A 24,460-nucleotide genomic window follows, 5' to 3' on the forward strand; every position below is an offset into this window, starting at 1 on the left:
TCACCCCGCAAACAATCTCTAAACACAAAGTAAAGAGTTCAAACAAGCTAAAATCAATCAAAACCGATTCAATTAATCAAAGCAAGAGGTATATGAGAATAAATAATCAAATCACAGCCACTAAACACAACCTAATTCAATATTAAACCAAACATTCATTAACAATTCAAGTCATGATCATCAACAATCCAATTTACTTACAAAAACCTAACAATATTCATCTAACCTAGATAGAACTAACTAATTTAGCCTAACATTAGTTTTGGACAACATCATATATTCAAGTTAAACATCATAAACATCAACATAAACATAAGTAAACTCATTCAAGATTCAATAACAATCAAACACAAGTCAATCTTCAAGTTACTTGCAAAACAATCCAAAGAAAAAGATCAAAGTAACTAATTATGAAACTTGAGTAAAAGGACAAAGTTTATGGAGTTTTACTCAATGATTATGGCTGAGTTTATTGTTGCTTAAAGTTCCTAGCTGTTGTATATAACCGTCCTTGGTCTTCTTTCTCTTCTTCCAGCCGTCACCTAGCCGCCACCTAGCTTTTTTCTTCTTTCTTGCTTGCTGGAATTTCCGATCGGAAATCTGCTAGGAGTTAGGGTTTTTTTCTTGTTAATTAACTTAATATATTATCATGTAAGGCTTTAATCTTTTGGGCTTGGGTCGGGCCTTGAGTTTTAGTCTTCAAAATTGATCAAAAAGGCCCCTAGAGTCTTCAAACTTTACTCTTTTTTCCATAAAACACAAAACCTAGAAGTAATCAATCCAACTTTGTAAAATTAAGTAAAAACAAGCTATAACTCTTAATAATTAAACTAAAAAGAAATTAAATCATGATAAAATGATAAAGAAAGTAAGTGTGTTTTACAACACATCATAGCTACTAATTAAGACTCTCTAAGACTGATTTGAATAATGTATGATGTCAGTGATGATGAAGAGATAAATGAATTTGTGGAAGAAATGGAGGTTGTTGATAATGTGGTTGCAGGTGATGAAACAATGACTGATGTTGATGATGATAAAACAATTGTCCTAGATGAAGACATAGAGGAAGCTGAAACTAAAATTATTTCTGGTGAGACTATTGTTTTATCTAGTAAACTATGGAACTTAACACTACAAATGATGAAGATGATGAAGTAAGTTCCAAGACTGTGAAAGCAAAAAATGTTGTAGATGAAGAGCTTGAGGACTTGTTTAGGGTGATAGATGAGATTCCACCTACAATTATGAAAGCGGTTGGACCATCTAGGCTTCCTGATGACAAAGATAAGAGGAGAAAAAAGAATGGAAAGGCTATTGCAGAAGATGAGAGTCAACTCCAGCCATAAAAAAAACAGATGAATCAAATGATCATCTTTTATTTGTTGATGAATCATCTGAGAAGGCTAAAAAGTTACATGATCAGATCTTGAATGAATGGTTTAAAAGGGATATTTTGAACTTTATGCTCACTAAGAAAGAAATTGATGAATAAAGATTCCTTATGGAACAAATTGAGCCGGAAAAGAAGTTGAGGGAAGATAAGGAGGAGTTGGATCAAGAGTGCCTTAAAGGACTCTTGAAGTTAATACAGGTTGAGGATGCTGAGAATGCGCTAGCCATTGTTGTTCACAAATTCCAAAAAGAAAATACTAAAGAAATAATACCAACTGATAAACTTGCTCATGAAATTTTTGACAAACAGTTGGTTGCCGATTATGATGCTAAAAGAATTCAAGATTAGCTGGCAATGGAATCATCAAAGAAGACAGTTGAAGGCTTACTACATGAAATCAGATCTGTTGAGAGATAATGACCTGTAAACCTGGTCAAATTTGCAGGTAAAAGAAAACTATATGATCAAAACCTACCAAAAGAAGAAGAAGGTGGAAAAAGAGAAGGGGAGGAATAGAAAGAAAAGGATAAATCAACTGAAGAACCTATCCATGCTATCCCTCTACAAGTAGTGAAACCAGAAGAGTATGAGTATGAAAGGAATTTGGAATCCAATGAACCTCAAATTGGAACATTGGAGGACATATCTGATTTAGAAGATGATGGGGAAGGAAAGAGATTAAAGATAAAGAGGATGAACCAGTTTCACCTCAAATTCATTTGTCTGATGTGCATATTGAAAATATTCAGGCAAGAATGGAAGAATTGAAGAGACAGCATCCAAGAGTTGTTAGCTTGATTGGTCATGGATTTAAGTATGAAGGAAAACCATAAATTATCTAAAGAATATCTTGATTATCTGTTTGAAAAGAAGAGATATGAGATAAGGAAGAAAAGAGAACACGAGAAAATTGCTAAATGAATATCTATCTCACCTAAAACAATGTAACTACTCTTATGAACAAAGTAAGATGAATTTTAAAGATTTGGAATATCTATGCAAAGCTCTGGAAGAAGAAGAAGAAGAAGAAGAAGAAGAAGAAGAAGAAGAAGAAGAAGAAGAAGAAGAACAACAACAACAACAACAACAACAACAACAAGAAAATAAAAGACTTCAACAAAGAGCTATTGAAGAGCTGAAGAGAAAAGACAGTATCCTAAGAAAATATGGAGGAAAAGTGGGATACTTGGTGGAACATGGAATAAAGTTTGAACATCCTGAGATAATTTCAAAGAAAGATGTGGAAGACATGTTCAGGGTTATATCCACAAGAGTTCGTGAAGATGAAAAAAATGTTGCTGAACACACGAAACAAAGTAAAAAAGAAAGAGTTGAAAGAAAAGGAGGAAGAAGAAAGAAAAACAAAGATACTTGCTGACAAAGCCAGAGCAAGAATAGTAGAAGAGAAGAAAGCCACATTGTCCAAAGACAAATAGCAATTCCTTGAAAGAGTAATGGAGGCAAGAGGAGTATCAAGTGACTTGAAAAAGCTAACTGTTGCTCAACGGAAAGAATTATATGAGTTAGAGTTAGCTAAATACAAGGAGGAGTTGAAGAATCAATACAAGAATGATGAACCAGTTTCAACTCCTTCCTTGGTTACTAAGGTGAAGAAAGAGCCTGTTGAATTTAAACTGAAGACAAAGCTAAATCCATGGAAAGACAGTGAAAAGATTAACATCTTAAGGCAAGTGATGCTGAAAAAAGGTATGCTAGCTGGGGTATTTTACAATCTGGGGCAGTCAAAGTTAACAGACTTGTTTGATGAAGAGAAAATATACTTTGATGAAGTACAAGATGAACAAAAGAGGATTGTGTCATTTCAATCAAATTCCAAAAGACAGGCTGCTAAGATCAAGATCATCACCAAAGGAACAAATGGACAAGGAGACTATTGAAATGATAAAAACTCTGTCCAAAGAAGGTGTTGACTATTTGTCCATGATTATGATGAGCAAAGATAAAATCATTCAACTCTTTGAATCAAGGGGACATGTGAGAAGGCCCCAACCACAAAGACGACATTAGTTAAGGGCTTCTTCATCCAGAGCTCCCATCCCTACCACTAGGTCCAGCTATCAAAGAGAATATAGACCACCAACAACTGTGGATCTACCAAAGAATCTATACTATGATTCTAGGACCAAGACACTGAAGGTAATCATGAAAAGTGGTATGCTCAAAACGATTGTGTTCAGGGATGATTGTAGGGAATTCAACAGAGAGCAGCTGGAAGAGCTAGTAAATCTAAAACTCTTTGATTATCAGCAAAGAGATAGATTTGTTAGACAACAGAGGAATGATCTGTCAAAGTATCTAAAAGAACAAGCCAGGACATGATTTCCTTGGTTGATGAAGAAAAGAAAAGCGGAATACACTGAAGCAGAAAATATTAAAACACAGAGGAGATTGAGTGACATAAGAATGACAGAGCTATCATTTGGCAAGTCCAAGAAAGTTACTAATCCCTATGCTACCATGAAAGAGTGTATAAGTATGAGAAGACAGATGAGCAAGCCCAACTCAGAGGTGCAAAAAAGTGAAAGAGTATCTCAGATATAGTTTGAAAAGAAGACAAATTGCTTCATCTTAAGAAACTCTGAGGGTGTGGCTCTGGGAATTATCAAAGAAGACAGAATTTGGAAAATCTCCACATGGATGACCTTCATGAGATCATGAGATGGAATCTTCCTGCTAACATTCGTTCCATGTGGAGATATCAATTTTTCAATAGAAAGCTACTGCTGTTAGACTTGATAGAAGAACTGAAGGAAGAAGAATCTCAAGGAGCTAATTACTTTTGATTATGTTTTTGATCTATAATGTCCTTGTGACGTAATATTGAATATGTAACCTTTTATTTTAAGTAATGTAATTTATTGCTTTTGAGAATTTATTGTTTTTTTAGACAAGTGTATGTAATCTACAGGTGTTTTGGTGCATCTGAGTTTGTTCCAATCTAGGGGTAGATTGTTGGGATCAAGAATTGATCAAGGAAGATTGGAATCTTCTCAACCTCCTCAAGAAATATGCTAAGTATTGAATACGAGTAAACTAGGCACTTCGAGCAAGCCCAAAACTTATTCGAGAAAGGTATCTTACATTGAGAAAGCTATCTTCAGGAATTATTCTAAGTGTTTAGTTCGAGCAAACTACACTTCATCAAGCAAGGTTGTTCTTCAGTCGAGCAAGGTTTGTTTCAGAGCAAACTCTTGACGTAACCAAGCTTAAACCAAGTAATTTGGTGGGTCGAGCAAGGTTTTAATAATAGTGATCTCAAGCACACTTGTAGAAAGTTAAGGGAATTATACTAAGGATTTCTACGAGCAAGGTTCAACCTCAAGCAAACTACAGTACCACCAGCACACTTAGTTTGCTAGAATAAGGTATCATCAAAAGGTTGAAGAGATCAAGATGAACAAGTTTGCTTGTAGGATATTATCGAGCAAAGTTTGATATTATCATGAAGATTGAAGTATGCTTAAAGAGTATTTTCTAAGAAAAATATTCTAAGTAAAGCTTGCTCGGAGAACTGTTCCAACACACTTATGGATTACAAGGTTTGCTCGACAAAGACAAAAGCGTACTCGAAGACCTGTTTACACTTGTAATAATTTTGAATACGTTTGAATATGTTTTTCCAATGTGTTTAATGAAAGTTTAGGTCACATTTATGTGGGTGAGAAAACAGTGATTTGACGGCTGATTATACTTTCTTAGCAAACAAAATATCCTTGTACGGAAAGTAGTCTCACCTGACATTCCACCTAGAAACCCTAAAGTTATTCCTTTGTATTATGAATTAATATCAATGGAGATCTTTTGAGTGTTTTGCGTGTTTGTCATCTTTGTGTTATTTGAGCAACATCCTGAGTACTATTAATTCCGCATTTAGTATTCATTGGTTTGTTTTTACATTAGCATATTCGTAACTGTCTTGTCAACACTAAGTTGTTGGTTACGAGGTTGATAGTGATAAAATCGATTCTGACAGCTACTAACTGGTTAATGGCATTTACAAGAAATGGTCGACGCTTGTTCAAGCTTATGCATCTCCAGCTGAAGACAAACATAAGTCCTTAAGAGTAGCAAGAATCGACACGAAAAATATTGAAAGGGTGTTTGGAGTTCTAGAGAAAAAATTTCTTTTGATTTCGAGGCCACTACGGATGTGGTCAAGGGATAAAATAATGGATGTCGTCTACATTTGTATAATTCTTCATAACATGATTCTTGAGGACCAAGGTTTGCCTATTTGTCAAAACTACCAAGGTGACATCCCACGACCCCAATTGACAATTATCGATGATGAAAAACTCCAAAACGTCACACACACACACACACACACACACACACACACACATATATATATATATATATATATATATATATATATATCTCAAAAATCGTGAGGTTTCATGGAAACCTTCATCATGAGTTGGTCGAGCATTTGTGAGCTAGACATCTCGGTGATCTTGTACTAGACTAGTATTATTTTATTAATATATTTATTTTAATGTAATATTAGTTACTTTCCAAATTTAGAAAAAAAGAATTAACTAAATAAATACATCAGATAATTCGCTGAAGCGACCATTCGTACGAACCACAACAGACTCAGGCGGCTTTAGCAGTGAATTCAGTGAGTGTCCATTTAGCATTTAGTCAGCAATGCACGTCACGATATTATTGGATAAATTCAGAACCCGACTTCAACGACAACACATAGCCTTATAAGCAGAAACCCAACCATTCATATAGAATTACTAACCCTTAAACTATTAAAAACAAGCACTTGGTTATTCCTCAATATTAAACCCAAAAACTTATTGATTTCGTATAAGCCTAACAAATCCCAATTCTAATGCACATTTCTATACCATTTTCACTTTACACAGGTTAAAAATATAACACACCATAAGTTCTTTGTCACCTAATTGAAATAAAAATGCCACTCTCCGCCATTAAAGGCGTGACCAACTAAGGGTGTAAAAAACCGAGATCACTCGCTTAGTAACGAATCTAGACATAAATCTTAGGGCTAAGATTTATTTTTTTTACCGTATTTCATACAATGTAAACAAAACAATAATAGAAACACGAAGTATAATTAAACACATGAGTGCAAATTTCTCCTTTTCGGTTTTTTAAAAGCTTGAAATCGAGCTATTAAAACCTTCTTTTTTTGCTTTATCAAATGTTCTCTTTCGACCACACAAATTAAAACAATGTTCAAATACTCATCACCTATTTGCTTGCGCAAACCCACATTGATAAGCTTCATTTTGGGGGGAAAAAATATTTCAACGGTTGCGGTTACAATTGGTAAAACCAACGCTGGCTTCAAAATATGATAAACCAAAGGAAAAGTAGTGTGCTTTCCGGTTTCCACCATTACACGAGCAAGACCACACATTTCACCAAATCTTACGAATTTATCATATTCTTTTAAAGTGTGATAAAAGGTCGTACGATCACCTGAAATAAACCCTCTTTCTTCATTACTAAATCATTCGAATACATCTCTGAAAAATTGCACTATCTTAGGTACGTCAAACTTCGAAAACGAACCTCGTAAATTTAAACCGGACATATTTTCTAACAAACTAGTTGAGACCTCACAATCTATTTCCAAGTTATTGAATTTGCATATCCAAAACCATATTAAAAACTTCAATCTCAAAATGAAGATTTTGTTGAGTCTGTTTCCGTTTGATGTTTCTCGTTCAAACAAAAGAAAAAAAAAAGGTTAATGGTTTTTTTATTGCTTTCGGCTATAAACTTTGTTTAGGCTTTTATTTGATTTGAACTTTTAATAAATGAAGATTCCGTTAAGCCTGTTTTTGTTTGATGTTTCTCGTTCAAACAAAAAGAAGTTCATGGCTTTTATTTGCTTTGAATTATAAACTTTGTGTGGGCTTCATTTGAACAAATTGGGGTAACGTAATATTTTTTCAGTGGTAAAGAAATACAAAAACCGACACAAAATAAAAAAATTTACACTACTAACGAAAAGTTGAGGGGTACCACGCTCAGCTGCCTCTATTGACAAGCTAAACAAGCCAACTGTTTATACCACTATCATAATATCATTCAGGATAATATATATATATATCATACATAGTACAAAAGTTTATATACTAATTAGAATAAAAATAACTAAATAATATACAAAATATGTTATATTATATATTACAATTAAAACTACATATATATATATATATATTTACAACAAAAAATATACAAGCATACAAACAAAATAACTAAAGTCGGGCTCAAAAACTTTCTAACAAGCCGCTCATGCATAGGCGAGTCAATGTTCGGCGCGTTTACACCCTATGTATAATCACAAAGTCAATCGGTTCAACGGTTGTTATAAAAACTGGTTGTCTATCCATTCTAGAACTTGACAACTCTTATCTTTGCAAAAATAATCTGTGTTTAGAAATCCCAAGTTCAGTTGAACATTCAAACAGGATCACAAAACAAAGACTTAAAGTTGGAACATCATACAAAGTTGGATTCATTATTCAATCTTAAGGGATTAAGATAAAAACTAGAGTAAACATATAAAAGGTTCTTGTAGAATCAAAACTTAGCATTTGGGTTCAACAATAAGTAGCCTTGCGCAGACCATCATCACTTAGCACGTGTCTGAAGAAGAGAGGCGAGACTGACTCTCCATCCAGCAAAAACTGCAGGCACCTTCCGCTCAACAAGTAGAGATGCCAAGCCACCTCCAATGCCAAAGCTGGAAGCATCCTTAGGTTTATAACTGCTTCTAGCTATCGATATTCTGAAACCAAACACATCCAAACAGCACATAAATTATGAAAACATGCCATAGAACTTAAGGTACGGCTGTTCAAGGTTCGGTTCAGCTGGTTTTGATGTAGATTCTAGGCCGAATTGTTAACTACGGTATTGGGTAACGACAAACCGAAAGTGGCCATTTTGGCGGTTTCACAATTCGGTTTGGACGGTTTGAACTAATTTTTTATTCTTGTTCAGAAATCTTATCTTTAGTTTATATCAATACTTTAAAAATCATAAAGATGGTTCTTTTTTTTTAAATCCATATAGAAAGCTACACATTCCAAGAGTGAAAAAAATACAGCCGGTTCTAAATCTCAAACAGTCAAACCGGAAGGTGAACCAAACATTTGAATCTCAAACAGACCAAACCAGTGCAGTTGTCTAGGCTATGCAGTTAGTGAGTGTGGAAAAATATCAAATATCGGTGTCTTGACCGATATTTGGTAAACTTAATATCATGCATAATTTAAATATGTATAGACATTTAACACAAATTAGTTGATAGGCGTAACGAAAATGCAGCATAGTAATAATGGGAAAACAGAAGTAAAAATATATGAAGAAAATACCTGGAAGTGAGTTGGAGTTGGAGTTGGGGTTGGGGTTCGGGGTGGTGGCAAGAAGAGATAGTTGAGAGACCTTGTCTCTGTTTATGTTTGGGATTTGCCGAGCACAAAACGAATACTCTGCCGCGACGCTTCACCGTTCTGCAGAACTCACACATTTTCTTCACTGATGATCGAACCTTCATTTCTGCTGCAACCTACTAACTAAATTAATATTATGTATTTGTGTGTGTGTATAAGAAACGAAACATGTGATGGGTATGTTAAATTCACAAAAAAAACCCTAAATCTGAAGAAATATCAACATACACATGAAAGAAAGAAAAGATAAGATCCCAAATCATTTGAAGAATTACGTACCTGACTGACTGAATTTCAAAGTGTGTGTCTGATTCAATGGATGATCCTTTGCGCCTCCACAGCTATGCTATGTCTAGGGTTAACACAGACGGACTCGGGTGGGAGGGTTACTGGGTTTATCCGTGGGGTGTTATTTCAATCCGATTCCAAACAGAAAACAAAAAAAAAACCGTCAACGAATTGTACTCGTAATTAAAAAAAAAAAACCGAATCTTTAATTCGTTTTCGGGTCGGATATTAACCGACCGAATTCTCAATTATGTGTTTTTGGATAAGTTTTTCCGAATCTTGAAATTTTTGAATCCGGATAATCGAATAAACCGAAGTAGGTTATGTGAGTTTTTTTTTCTAATTTCTTTATATAAGTTTTATGTTACGAGTCAACTAGTTCACCTCATCAAGCCCAGCTCACTAAGCTTCCCTTTTCAAAACCTGAAAGAAATAAATTGACACATCCAAAATTTCAAATCCATCTCCACGATTTCACTTAAGGCCTTCAGGGCGCGCATCCACATCCACCATCCACGACTTGATTCCACTTGTCAACGGGTATGCTCCTCACTAACTCAATCCAATTAAGAAATCTTATGAGTTGTACCATACGTACTCAGGTTTTCATTTTGAATTTGGGTTTTTTGAATTTTAATCGAACCTATCCGAAGTGAATTCAGATGAATTTGGTTCGGTTAAAGAAATTTGAATTCGGATCAGTTCGGTTTTCGGATTCAAGAATAAAAATTTCAAATCCGAACAAAATGATCTAAACAACCCGAATAACCAATATTCGATTCGATGAACACCCTGTTAAATACATATTTCTTTTTTTAAGGTAATTGCGATTTGCACTTCTGTGCTCAACACCAAAACGTAGGATGCGATCTTGTAGTCAATTTTTTTGGTAATCCAAACCCTGACTTCTGCAAAGTAATTTTTCTATGTGGTCTGTATATAATCAATATGCAACCACAGGGTGAACGATTGTGATAGTACTCCACCGTAATCCACCGTCTCCGTCGATTTCTCATTCCTAGCTTTGAATTTTCATCAGCGACTATGTTTATTGTCAAATTGGAGCTTGTTTTCATCTAATGGCAGGTGGAATGTGGAAGATACGTCGACCCGAAGAGGAGCTTGACCAGTTGACCCGTTATCTATGTACAGTAAGTGTAACTTCGATTTATAGCTTTTAAGTGTTAGGAACTGAGTAAAAATTAAACTTTTGTGACCATTACAGATCAACTCACAATGTTAACAATTAACGTTTTTCATGGAGGCAAGTCTACTCTGTATACTAATAGTGAATATATAGTTGGTAATGTATCATTCAATTATAGTGCTGAGATTAAGGATTTTGGAACTGATGTCTTGGAAGATATGCTTAAGGGTTTATAATATCCAAGTGATGAGGGTTTCTACTTTTATATTATCATGAACAACATGTGTGTTTGGACTGGGGATTAAGCCGTTAGGTGATGAAAGTGAGGTTTAACTTATGTTTTCACAAGTAAGGGCTAGCGTTAAGCTTATTGAGATATATGTTAAACATTGGCATTCACGTATACATTTGTAGAAATATAGAATTTTACAGGAAGTCATGGATTTAACACAAGGTGCATCGGATGCGTTGAGGGTGCACAATTTCTTTCAACTTTTCATTAAATCTGAATCCAACACATGCTTTATTTTTTTGATGAAATAGAGGAGGAAGATTATAAAGATGGTGTTGAAGATGATGATACTGATGAAGATGATCTTGATTATGTTGAAGAAGAAAATCATAATATTTTGAAAGGTAATCTTATAGTTGACATGAGCCACTTTAAGGCTATTGTTGATTATGATGTGAGTGAAGTTAAAGAAGGTGATAGTGAAAGTGATGTTCTGGAGGGTGACAAAGAGTTTGATCATGGAGCCATTTTTAGTAATAGTTATGTTTATGATGATTCCACACCCTTAAAGAACTCCACAACTAAGGTAAGAGGGAAAAGGAATTCAAGAGGAAGTGATGCATGTGACCTGTTCTATGATGGTCAAGTTTTACAAAATGAGGAGACCATCAATGAAATGGTAAAAAGAATTGTAAAAGTCAAGAAGATAGCTTTATATCAATAAAAATGAAATGTTACGGTATAAAGTGGTGTGTTTGTGTAAGAATCCAAGCTTTATTTTAAAAGAGGGGTCAAATAATGCAAGTAGTGGATACATAAAGGGGCTGATATATTGCTAAATACACATGTTTCCCTTGTATAGTTTGTATTGGTTTTAATTATTTTTCGTTAGTTTTTCTTTTAAAATTTGTATACTACTAACCCATTTGTATTTTGTAGGTTTAGGGGATTTAAAAGTGGCTAAAAAGAGCGAAAAATGGAGTTAAACGAGTTGATGCAGTGTGGATTGGCATGAAAAAAAGGTGTTAAGTTTCTCAAAGTTTTTGTTTACACAATGTCTAGTTTTAAATTTATAAAAATGATTATTATCTTAACTAAACCACACACAAATATGCAAGTTTACCTATCGTATATGTAGTAAAGTATAGGTAAGAATCAAGTATCGATTCACGGACACACTTCTTTGATTTTTCCTACTAAATCGTTGTATTTTTTTAACCAGAAGTGAATATCATATTGGTTATGGTTTGACAAGTAAGTTTTCTAAAACGAAATTAAAGATAAATTAAAGGACAATATTTTTGAGTTTTTATATTTTTAGATTGAAGATCAAAGATAAAAGTGTATCATCTTGGTTCAAACTTCTCTTAACTTTGGTTTAACAATGAATTAGTAAACATGTGATATGTGCTTGCTATGGTGATTAAATGTAGGAATAACACCTTATTCCTAAGTCATGTTATTCCATGATAATTAAAGAAAGAGAGATGCATAACTTCATGATCTTCACTAAAACATCATTTTATGTAAGAAAGGGGTTTATGAAAAATATTTATAAAGTAACTCACTTTGAAGATGAGACAGTTCCTCAAATTACTAAGTGAATTGTCCTGGATACTTTAGTAAAAATAACCTTTGTATTATACATAAAATGTGAATTAAGATTAGTTAAGTCGTAAAAGATTAACCTTAAATTATCAAATCTTAATCCACACAACTCTTTGACAATTATAGAACTCATGTAATAACCACCGAAGAGTTGATAAAATAGGTTATGTTGCACACTCACTTAACGAGTAATTAACCGGTCTTAGTGGATGAATATCAATAATACGTTTTCACAAACATTGTTGATGATTTCCATTCTAAAATGGTTAATTACTATTAGTATTCCACTTGGTCCCTGTCAATATTAGGATCTACGTTATTTCCCCAACCAAGCCCTTACAAGAATGGCGATTCCTCGACTTATCATCAAGCTCGTAACTTGGTGGCTTATTTAAAGATTCTTAATTTAATAACCAAGCCCTTATAAGAGTGGCAGTTCTCTGGCTTAAAGTCAAGCTCGAAACTTGGTGTCTATTTTAAGGTTCGCCAAGGCCTCACAAGACTAGCAATTTCTCGGCTTGTCGTCAAGCTTGACACTTGGGGTATCTTTTAAGAGTAATTTAACGTTCCTCATCAAGTGATAATTGAAACATAACCATTACTTACTAAAAACCGATCACATGTTTAACTAGCATTTATAAACTTTAATTAAGATTCATTATAAACCAAGATGATATTATGAAAGTTTAGCTAATAATAAACATAATGTTAACATTCAAAGTAATAAATACAAACACAATTAAACTGAAACAATCTAACTAATTCGGATGACTAATCTTTGATGCTAATGACCTCTTCCAAGAGCTTATTGTCCTTAATCTTCAAGGGTTGGATGGATGGGATAATTCCTTTATTAATAAATAATTTACTATAAAACGATTACAATAAAGTGGCAGACAAACGGGCAACAAGCTACGCCGCAACCTCTTTATTAATGGTGGTGAAAAGAGGTGGTTGAAGTGGAGTAAATGAGGTTGGAATGTGTATTGAATGAAGGAGCTGAGCATTCAATTTATAGGCTGATCGGGTGTCCAAAACACGACCGTACTAGGCAAAGCACGACCATGGTGCCTTATTTGTCATCTTGCATCAAATTCTCATGTCAGGTTGTTAGTACATTATTTACTCGGTATTTGTTTAACGTATTCTAGTAATAGAATAACGTATAGGGGTATTTTGGTAATTAATGTAAAGTTATATTCGCTAATGTAAAGCTCATTCGTTAAAGTAGATAATAACGAATGAGCTACGCGTGTCTTTCGTCCTCATTCGTAAGGGGATGTTAACGAATGAAGGTAACGTATGTGGTCATTCATTAAGATAATGAATGATACTTAATGTATTGATAGCGAATGAGGCTCATTCGTTAGGGAGTGTCTAACGAATGAGCTCATCATTTATATAAATCTTCTATAAAGTTATTCTAAATTAACAGTTCTGATTATTATCTCGTTTCCTCTCGTTACGCTTCCCAAATTCCCTATCAATACACATAATTACACACACTAACGTATATTGATCTAAATGCATTCATATCATTGACTAGATCCTAACGTAATGAACTAATAATCAATCAGATCACGGTTCCACAAGTGGTATCAGAGCTTGTGTCTGATTGAACACATTTAGGATCTCTATTCTCTCACATTGATCTTAGATATTATGTTTAATTGTAACGAATTGATCAGATTCGATATACGGACTGTTTGGACTATAATTTTGATCAATTGAAGGTTTAAAACATGTGATATAATGCTAAATGTTTATGTTTCCCGTGTATATTTTATTTAATATTTTAATAATTTTTGTTTATTTTTAGTCGAGATTTGTATACTACTACCACTTTTATGTTTTTTTGGCATTGGAAGTTGATCGGGATAAAAAAGGATGAAAAACGAGCCGAAACAGAGATTCGGAACGCGTCAGGAAGGATCAGATCAGAGAACTGGTCAGACCTGGCCGGTCTGACCGGTCCCTTTATGGAGACACGCCGCGCCGCGCGGCCAGACTCCCATCTCCTGGTCGCACGACGCCTAGGAGCTACTGGTGGATTTTTAATTCGTTTTTGCTTCAAGTTGGGCCTTGTTTTGGGTATTTAAACATGTTTAACTTAAACCTGACAATAACCTGAAGCCAACAGCCGATTTTTAGAGTTCTCGGAGCTATCTTTCGAGTTTCTTGATGATTTTGAAGGCAAGAAGACAGCCGATGAACACTTACACGTTCACGTTTGGAGATTACGGGTTTTATCGCCTTTAACCTTTCGTTTGTTAGATTTTCACCATGTTTTCAGTTTTAATTGTTTTGTTTGATTTAGACTTTATGATGTTAGGCTAAAACTTCATAAACTACCAAGGTCATGATGAACCTTAGTTCGATTTGATTTTGTTTGGATTTCTTTTCGTTATGGGTTTTATGTTCTAAGTAAATTGTTGAGTTTAATTTAATTGATGTGTTTGATTGCTTGGTTTTGTTTACTTAGATATATTGTTTCACATTGCCCTTGTTGATTGTTTCATATGAGAGGGTTTTGTTAGGTCATTTACTATGTGTTCTTGACTAGTTTGGGATTAATATCGATTAAAATCATAGAAACAATAAAATCAATTAAACAAATAAAAGTGAGCTGCTAGCCTAGAAAGCTGTAAAGTGATAGGCTATTGATAGATCTTTGTTTGTCGGGATTACTAGATTTAGTTCTTCGTAAGGAGTCCGTCTAGGTTTGATTGTCAGCTTAGTCTATTAAGTTAATTAAGTCTTCTCAACTATCTTTGATTTCCGTGTAGTAAGGTAGGATTTCGTCATAAAAATACTTAGACATAAGTTATTAAATAACTATAAAGAAGTTTAATTCATAAAACTAGTGAGTCTTAAAACTTGTTAGAAATCCATAGGTGTCTTCTTGAAGTTCAAGGGTCCTCTTCGAGTTTTCTGTCAAGGGTCTATTTCATGATCCCAGTCCCATAACTTGAGTGTTCCATTTAATTAATAACCGTAACTTTGGGGATTTTAGCCTAGGTAGTTATCTTTATCATCTGAATCAATCTAAGTTTTCTAAATTGTTTATTAGTTTAATTAATTAGGTTTAAGTTTTATTATTAAATTAATTAGTTTATGAGTAATGATTATGTTTTATTATTATTATTATTATTATTATTATTATTATTATTATTATAAAATAGGGTTAGGTTTTATTATTTTATTATTAGTTTAATAACTAGTTAATTAAAGTAGTCATTAGTTAATCATTATTGGGTTTTAATTATTAGTTAATTAGTATTTAGAGTTTTAATTACTTAGTATAATATTCCCCCTCAAATATTATTAATAAATAGTCGTGTCTTGTAGTTGAGTCTTGTTTGCTAGTTTCGTAATTTAAAGTGTCTCGTGGGTTTGATATCCGGACTTACTAAGCTGTACTAGAGTCGACCGGTTCACTTACCGGTTAGTAGTTTAAGGGTCTAGAGTATTACTTAGTGTCTAGATTAGTATAATTTTAGTTAATAATTATTTGTCTACTTTTAGCACATCTAGTTTTTGGCCCCGTTGCCGGGGATTCTTAGCGATTGCGTTATTTGTTTTAATTGGACTTATTTGCTACATACGTGCTATTTGTTTTGTTTTGAGTCGTAGTAGCCTAATTAAATTTTAGTTTATTTTTGTTCTAGTTTTTAATTTTAATTTTTAGTCTACTTACTTGGTTTGTTGCGTTTTTCAGGTATATGCCACATCTTCGTTTGCAAGTACCACCGCTGAATAATCTGGATTTTTCTCTGTTCAAAACCAAAGCTAGCTCATCAGTAGAGAAACCACCGTCAGAAGCTACTTCTATACCAAAATCGTCACCGCACAGTTCACCACTAGAAAGCCCGAGAGGTAAACCAGACGTCCAAATGGCCGACAATAGAACAATTGCTGCTCAAGCCTACGATGGCTTAACCGGAAACCAGTCATGCATCGTCGTTCCCTAGATCGACAACCCCAACTCATGGCAAATTCTGTCATACGTCATGAACAACATCGTTCAAACTAATCAGTTTTGTGGGAACGATGACGAGGAAGCACCAGCTCACATTAACCGACTTTACCGCATTTTGAAAACTTTTAATTTGCAAGGTGCTACTGAAGATGCAATTTTCTTACATCTTTTTCCTTTTTCACTTGCAGGTAAAGCAGCTCTTTGGCTCGACACTCAGCCGCCTGGCACGTTCACCACTTGGGAAGCACTACGTTCTGCATTCATCAAGAGATACTTCCCACAAGCTAAAGCGGCTATTCTTCGTGATCAGATTCACTCGTTTCACATGGAGCCAGATGAACAATATTGCCATGCTTGGGAGCGTTTTTAGATTTGCTTGCCCGTTGTTCGCAGAATGGTCTTACACCATGGGCTCTCGTGGAAAATTTTTACAACGGGCTGACATATGAAACCCAAGTTCGTTTTGACACTGCTGCTGGAGGTAACTTAATGGGAAGGAAAAATGTCACCGAATGTAACGAGATGTTTGAAAGCTTCGCTCAATCGGACCTCGCCAAAGGGCCACAACGCGGGAATTCCACTTCCGTTAGCAGTACATCCTCATCTTCTCGAGGTGTACACCAGGTTAATCTGGATACGACTGTGGCTTCTGCTTTGGAATTATTAAGCTGAGAGGTGAAGGAACTTAAGACGAAGGTGGACAAGTGTGAGTTTTGTAGAGGTGGACATGGCACTTTGGAGGCCCGGTGATGAATCAGCAGGTTGATTTTGTTGGTGGTCAGAATAGGTTTCCCAACAACTTCAACAACAATCAGAATTGGAACACCTACAAGAACCCAAATCAGAATAACTCCAACTGGCATCTGTCAGGCGCACCATCTGGCTATCAAAATTCTTACAATCAAGGACAAGGTCAGTACAATATTAATAATAATAATAACAATGGTACTAATGTTCAAAATAATGTGCAGGATTCTAATGGAGGAATGAGACGTCTAGAGGATATGATGAAGCAAATATTGGAGAGGGATCAAATTACACAGAAAAAGTTTGTCAAACACGATTTGCTCCTTAAAAATCAACAATTCTCTTTGCTTGACCTTCAAAGGTCCGTTGGTGATATTGCTCTTCGTCTCGATGAAAGGCCTCAAGGACAGTTTTCGGGTTCTACTCAGCCGAATCCGGCCGCACAATTGAAAGCAATTACTACTTGTAGCGGAAGGGTTTGGGTCCCGAGGTTGTTAAAGAAAGGGTTGGAGTTGACGAAGAGGAAGTGGTAGATGAAGAGATTGAGATGGAGGCTCCGGGTAAGTCACAAATTAAAACACCAATTATTGAGCCACAAGTTGAGAAAAAGCCGGTTGTATTTCGGCCACCACCCGATATTAATATTGCCCATGTTCCTTGTCCCGCTCGTCTCAAGAATCAAAAGTACACGAGGGAATACGAGCATTTTCTAGATATGTTCTGACAGTTAAAGATTAATCTTCCGTTTGTTGAAGCCCTCCACACATGCCAAAGTATGCGAAATTTTTGAAAGACTTGCTCAAGAGAAAAGATCGGTTGGGAGAGGTTTCGTCTATTCCACTTAGCGGATATTGTTCGGCGGTAGTGTTGAACCGGGTCCTGGAAAAGTTTTCGGATCCGGGTGTGTTTACAATCCCGGGTACGTTCCGAAGTGATATGATGAGTCAAGCGTTGGCGGATTTGGGTGCGAGTATTAATCTTATGCCATATTCGTTGTTTGAGAAGTTGGAGTTGGGTTAGCTTACACCGACTCGTATGTTGTTGTCGTTGGCGGATCGTTCGGTTAAGTATCCGCGAGGTATTATTGAAAATTTGCTAGTGAAGGTTGACAAGTTTGTATTTCCGGTTGATTTTGTAGTACTTGACATGGTAGCCAACGAGAAAGTTCCCATTATTCTCGGTCGGCCGTTTTTGAGAACGGCTAAGGCTCTTATTGATGTGTATGAGGGGCGGATCACATTTCGGGTTGGTGATGAGAATGTTACTTATGATATTGCAAAGTCGATGAAGCACCCGGGTGATAATGATGAGTTTAGTGGTCCATACCATTTGTTGTACTTTCTTAATTCTTTTATTCCGGGTTTGGATAAGTGTCTTGATTATATTTGTGGAACCGATTTGGTTGGGATGGACGTGAATGAAGAGTTGGCGGAAATTATGGAGGACAGTGATGACGAAGTGGTAGATGACGTTTCTTGCTTAGCGGAGATTATGGAGGTTAGTGACATTATTTGTGAAAAAGAGGTCAAAAAACCCACTCCGTTGGAATTAAAGGTTCTTCCGTCACATTTAGAGTATGCGTATCTTGAAGAGGGCTCGGATTTTCCCGTTATTGTTTCTTCTAAGTTGAGTGAGGAAGAGAAGTCGAAGTTGATAGAGGTGTTGAAGATAAATAAAGGCGCGATTGCATGGAGACTTTCAGATATTCAAGGTATTAGCCCCGCTTATTGTACCCACCGGATTTTGATGGAAGATGAGTATAAACCGGTGGTTCAACCCCAAAGGTGTTGACTCCAAATATGCAAGAGGTTGTCAAGAAAGAGGTGCTTAAGTTGTTGGATGCCGGAGTAATTTATCCGATTTTGGATTCTCCATGGGTAAGTCCGACTCAAGTTGTTCCAAAGAAATGGGGGATGACGGTTGTCATGAATGAGAAGAATGAACTTATCCCTTTGCCCACTGTTATCGGTTGGAGGGTTTGTATTGACTACCGGAGGTTTATTGATGCTACTCGAAAGGACCACTTCCCGTTGCCGTTTATTGATCAAATGTTGGAGCGTCTCGCAAGTCAGCAATTTTATTGTTTTCTTGATGGTTTTTCAGGTTATTTTCAGATTCCAATCGCACCGAAAGACCAAGAGAAGACGACTTTTACGTGTCCGTATGGTGCATATGCGTATCGTCGTATGCTGTTTGGGTTGTGTAATGCTCCGGCTACCTTTCAGCGTTGTATGGTGGTTTTTTTTTCAGGATATGATAGAGACGTACGTCCATGGAGGTGTTTATGGATGACTTTTCGGTGTACGGTAAATCGTTCGATCATTGTTTGGGTAATCTTGAGAGGATGTTGAAGAGGTGCATCGAGACAAAGTTAATGTTGAATTGGGAAAAGTGTCACTTTATGGTGACGGAAGGGATAGTCTTGGGTGATAAAATTTTAAGAGATGGTATAGAGGTGGATCGGACGAAGATTGACACGATTAGTAGGCTTCCTCCACAGACAAATGTTAAAGCTATAAGAAGTTTTCTTGGTCATGCGGGTTTCTATAGGCGGTTTATTAAAGACTTTTCAAAGATTACCCGCTCGATGACCCGATTATTAGAGAAATATGTCCCTTTTGTGTTCGATGAGGAGTGTTTGAAGGCGTTCAAGTTTCTGAAAGATCAACTCGTAAGTGCTCCTATTCTCATGTCACCGAATTGGAATTTACCTTTTGAGCTCATGTGTCACGCGAGCGATTATGCGGTTGGAGTAGTTTTGGGGCAAAGGCGTGAGAAACATTTTCATCCTATTTATTATGCAAGCAAGATGTTGAATGATGCCCAAGAAAACTACACCACCACCGAAAAGGAACTTTTAGCCGTTGTGTTTGCATTTGACAAGTTCCGGTCTTATCTCGTACTTTCAAAGACCACCGTTTTTACCGATCATGCAATTTTGTGTTTTCTCTTTCACAAGAAAGACGCGAAGCCCCGTCTCATACGGTGGATTTCTTTTACTTTCCGAGTTTAATATAGAGATTAAAGATAAGAAGGGGGCGGAGAATGTTGCGGCGGATCATCTTTCCCATTTAGAAGATCCGAAGAGAGAAGAGATTCGTGAGGAAGTGATTGGTGATAGATTCCCGCATGAGTCAATTGATTTTGTTACGACCGAAAAGCAAGGTTTGCCATGGTTCACCGATTTTGCAAATTATTTATCTACAGGCCATGTGTTGAAAGGGATAACTACTCAACAAAAGAAGAAATTTTTCCGGGATGTTACTCGGTATGTTTGGGACGATCCGTTTCTTTTCAAGATAGGTGGTGACCGGATACTTAGAAGATGTGTGTCGAAAGAAGAAGGGTTGAATATTCTAAAGCATGTTCATGAAGGATTAACGGGAGGTTATCATGGAGCGCATGCCACGACTCAAAAGGTATTTGATAGTGGTTTTTATTTACCGTCGGTTGTAAAAGATGCGGTTGAATTTGTTAAGACGTGTGATGCTTTTCAACGCACCGGGAATATTTCATCGAAAAACGAGATGCCTCAAAACCCCATACAAACTCTTGAAATATTTGATGTTTGGGGCATCGATTTTATGGGATCATTTCTCGTTTCCGGTGGTCACAAGTATATTTTAGTGGCGATAGATTACGTGTCCAAGTGGGTTAAAGCCCAAGCATTGGCCATGAATGATGCTAAAGTAGTTGTGAAGTTTTTAAAAAAGTTTTTTACTCGTTCGGAACTCCACGGGCGATTATAAGTGATTGGTACTCATTTTTGTATTTCCGTCATGGAGAAAGCATTAGCTCGTTGTGGAGTTACTCATCGCACCTCTACCGCTTACCATCCTCAAACGAATGGTCAAGTCGAGAATGCTAATAGAGGGGTGAAGAGAATTTTGGAGAAGACGGTGGGAATAAGTCGGAAAGATTGGTCAGAGAAACTGGATGACGCGCTATGGCATTCAGAATCGCGTACAAGACACCGTTGGGTACTACACCGTTTATGTTAGTTTACGGTAAAGCATGTCATCTTCCCGTTGAGTTAGAGCATCGGGCGTTTTGGGCGTTGAAGACGGTAAATGTTGATCTTACTAAGGCCGTAAGGAAGAGGTATTTTCAAATTCACGAGTTAGAGGAACTTCGTGATGCAGCGTATTCTCGATCATTAGATATCGAGGAAAAGACGAAAGTGTTGCAAGATAGACGTTTAAAGGGAGGTAAAGACTTCAAAAAAGGTGATAAAGTATTGTTATTTAATTATCGTTTGAAGTTATTTGCAGGTAAGTTGAGATCCAAGTGGACGGGACCGTATTTGGTGAAGGAAGTATTCCCGTATGGAGCGTTGGAGTTAGAGAATCCGGACAATGGAACTTCGTGGAGAGTGAACGGTCATCGTCTAAAGCATTATTTTGGAGGGCCGGAGGATTCAACCGAGATGGAGGAAACTCCCCTCGATCCATCGAACTAAATCATCGAAACGGGTTCTTGAGTGAAAACTCAAGTGTAGAGTTTGTAAAATTCCTTTATTTTATTTTCGTTTCGTTGGGTCACTAACTTTAGTTTTTGTTGTTTGGTTGTGTCGTTGAGTCAATTCAAGGAATCATCACCATCATAACGAGAGGATTTATGAGGATTCAAAGGATTCCATGTAAGTTTTACACGTAAAAATAACATAAATGGGTATAACAAAGAATGGGCAATTTTCTAAAAAAAAATTTCTAAGGCAAAATAGCACAAAAAAACGTCGTAACTTTCTGCCAAAAGTGCTCGTCGCACGCCTCTGTGCGACGCGGAGTCAAACAGACAGACACCAGGACACGCCGCGTACCGCGGCTGCCCTAGACCCAGTCGGTCGCGCGACGCGGTTGACCTACAGCTCATATCCGAATTTTTTTTAGCTTTTTACACCATCATATATCACTTTTTCAAAAAATTTTCAAAATCCCTCTTTCTCCCCAAACCCTAGCCGCAGTTCATCCCATCTCCACCATATTTCACCATTTATTCACCATTAATCTTCAAATTAAAGCTCACAATCACCCTAATATCACCCTAATATCATAACCCACCATCATTTTAACCAAAACTTCACTAATCCTCTCACTTGCACACACTTTAGTTCTTAATTTTTTGCAAGTTCATCCGGGTTTTACACTACTACAAGGTATGATTTCTTGTAATTTTTGTGTATCATAGTCTTAGTTTTAGCTTTAGTTTTACTAACTTTATTGTCTGGTTTTGCTCAAGTAAGTTGTATAATGTAGTTTTTGGGCGCGGTTTGGTATGGTTTGGTAGTTTATTTGAGTTGTTGGGTGCGGTTGGTTGGGTTGGAATATGTTGAAAATTTGTTTTTCGCGGTTGCGGTTGGGTCGGTTTGGGATTATACCGAGTGTATCTAGCGTTGGAATTTGGTTTGAGATGTTGAACTATTGATGTTTTAGTAGCAAAAAACGAGCCGGAACACAATTTTTATGCAATATATATTTTACCAAAAGTGTGTTTTTTACACTCGTTTTCGACTCAATTTTTCGGGTTGTCGGCACTTGGGATTAACTGGGACAATTAAAGTGCTGGGAGGAGGTGATAAATATTGAGTCGGTATGTATGTTTTCGGGTTTATAAACTAGTAAAAGTCCTTAAAATATTGGTTGTCCGTTAGCTTTTTAGTAAAAATATAAACCGCTCGCACTTACTCAATTTTCATTTAATCAAAGTCAGTTTGAATTATTTTGTAACCCGAACTTCCAAATCTAATTTATTTTCAGAGATAAAAAAAATCCTAATTCTTTAAAAAATATTTTGTTTTATTCTTTTTAGTTTATTTACTTACTCCCATGTTTGTTTGCTTGTTTAAATGTGTTTAGGATGTCGAAAGAGGCAGGAAAACGAAAAAGAGGTCAGGCACCACGACCGCAAGGCGAGCCGGACCCGGTTATTTTTATGGAGTCGAGTACTCGTGAGATTGAATACCAACCAGTGGCGATTGTGGCAAATAGAAGAGCTCCAAACCTTATGGATAGTTCATTGCTTAAGTTTGGGGAGGATTCACAAGAATATGGTCGTTTGTGTAAGTTAATAAATTCGGATCTCCTCATTTTTAAAACTATCGATTGGGATTTATTGAATACAATTGGTCAAAGAGAGAGAGAGAGTTGAGGAGTTATTGGGCTCGAAATTTACGGCCATGCTATGTTTAAATGAACCGCAATATCACGAGCTGACATTAGAATTTTTGAGCACGTTTTAATATAAAGATGACAATTTTGCTCAGTCGGATGCGATGTCGTTTGTTTTGGGAAGAAAGTTGTATGATATGACTATGGCGGAGTTTGCGGTAGTGAGCGGGTTTTATACAGAGGATGAGATTAAAGAGCCGGGTTTTCTGACAAGTATTCGAGGGGCGTTCATAAGTAAACAGGAGGTGAGTTTTGGTCAGGACGAGTTGGCTGCGTTTTGGAACAAGATTGTGATTTGTCCGTTTTTGGGATCGATGGTAAGCTCGGATATTCTGGATCCGGTGCTTCGTTTTATTCACCTGGTTTTGGTGAATACGTTGGTTGGCCGCGGTTCGGGCGATAATAATGTTAATTGGATGGGTATTTTTTGTTTATTGGCGATGGTTGAGAAGGTCCTAATTAATTACGCGAGTCTTTTGGCATGTTCGTTTCATCGGACGAGACGTGGAGGAACCAAAAATAGGTCAAAGCTAGATATGGGGCCATACATCACATTCATTGCTAAAAATTTGGGTGTGCTTGATAAGTTTAAACCAAAGTATATGAGATTGGGACCCGGAAGAGAGTTTTTGGGAGTCAAGGATTTGAGAAAGGCGGGTATTTTGAAGACGACTGACTCGTTAGCGTGGGAGGATGTTAAGTTGGGCCCACATATTCGTCCACCCCGACCACCGAGGCTGCTGCGACTAGTAGAGCCGGTTTACCGACACGTCACCAGAGGCCGCTACATAGATCCGAGAGACCGGGTGTTCAGTTCCCGGTCAGAGAGCCTCGCCCCGAGACTATTACTGTGGACTCATTGTTTGACCGGATGGAGTCCCGTTTTGATCAGATTCGGGGGTATGTGACTGAGCAGCGTGAGGAGTTGAGGCAGATGATGGAAGCGAATCAGAGAAGGCATGATGAGCATATGAGGTATTTGATGACTAGTTTGAGGATTGATTTGCCTGCTTCTCTCCGACAGCTGGATGTTGCGGGTCCGAGCAGGTCGAGTGCCCCAGGTGGTTCGGGGTATGGTTTTAGACAGCCGATTTATGGTCTGGGTCATCCGGAATTTAATAATGCAGAGCCATTTTCCTATTTTGAGAAGGAGTCGGAGGAAGAGGAGGACGAGGATTGATCTTGATTTGACGAGCCGACATGGGAGTTTATTATCTTTTTTGATGTTTTCTTTTTTATTTTTTATGATGTTTTTATTTTTGTTTGGTCTGTATTGATATTATTTTAGACTATTTGGTTGGGTTGGCGGGTTGGAAGTTGGTGGATGTTGAAAACTTATAAGTGACCTTTATTTTTTAGATGTTATGTTTGATGTTACTTAGGTTTGTCGAGAGGAGTGGCCGTGTCCGTTCAGAGAGAGAGAATGAGTTACC

The sequence above is a fragment of the Bidens hawaiensis genome, unplaced genomic scaffold (genome assembly GCF_021521415.1).
Source record: "Bidens hawaiensis isolate Kalapana, Puna unplaced genomic scaffold, B.hawaiensis_p1.1 tig00030560_1, whole genome shotgun sequence".
NCBI classification, from domain to species: domain Eukaryota; kingdom Viridiplantae; phylum Streptophyta; class Magnoliopsida; order Asterales; family Asteraceae; genus Bidens; species Bidens hawaiensis.